We start from the raw sequence: 710 nt of genomic DNA, 5'->3' as shown, positions 1-710 counted from the left end.
CACATTGCAGAGATAGTGATGAGACTTTTAATGAGGTTGTGGCAGAAACGTCTCTTAAGATTTGGGGATGTTACTGGTTATTAACAAATTCAAGGCATGAGGGAAGATGACCAGGGATGGAGATGTGAATTTTTGGGGGGCGGGAGGAGACCCTGAGCATCCTGGGCTGTAGCAGGGCACAACCATTGCGCGGCTGGCAGAAGCACAACAGGTCACCCAGGGCGGTGAGCCCGACCCGCGGCGGGGGCTGCCAGGCCCAGGCCCAGGCCCAGGCCCAGGCCCAGGCGGCCATTTGGGAGCGGCGTCCGCGGGCTGGAGGAGATGACGGCCGGGTGGGTGAGCGGCTGTCGCAGGGGCGGCCCAACAGCTGCCGCTGCCAGCTGGGGGGCGGCAAGAGGCTGCTGCTGGCGGCGGCCTGAGGGGCGAGGGCCCCCCGGCCGGCGGCCATCTCCGGGGCGAATCGAGCCCCCGGGCCGGGGCGGACGCAGGGGTGCCGGGGGAGGCCGCGGCCCCGGCTGGTCCCGACGGGCAGCCAGGCTCCCCGGGCGGCGCCGGGCTCTCCCTCCACCGGGTAGGGCGGGCGCGGCCCCCGCTGGGCAGCCGCAGCTCCCCCAGACCGGCGCCTCCTTAACCCGGGGAGGCGGGGGCGGCCGCGGCCGGGGGGAGCCGGGGGAGGCGGAGCGGAGGCCGGGGAGGAGCCGGGGCCTGCA

Source organism: Platalea leucorodia, assembly GCF_965183815.1.
Source record: "Platalea leucorodia genome assembly, chromosome: 4".
Lineage (NCBI taxonomy): Eukaryota > Metazoa > Chordata > Aves > Pelecaniformes > Threskiornithidae > Platalea > Platalea leucorodia.
The sequence above is the reverse complement of the archived record's forward strand: the minus strand, read 5'-3'. Positions refer to the sequence as shown.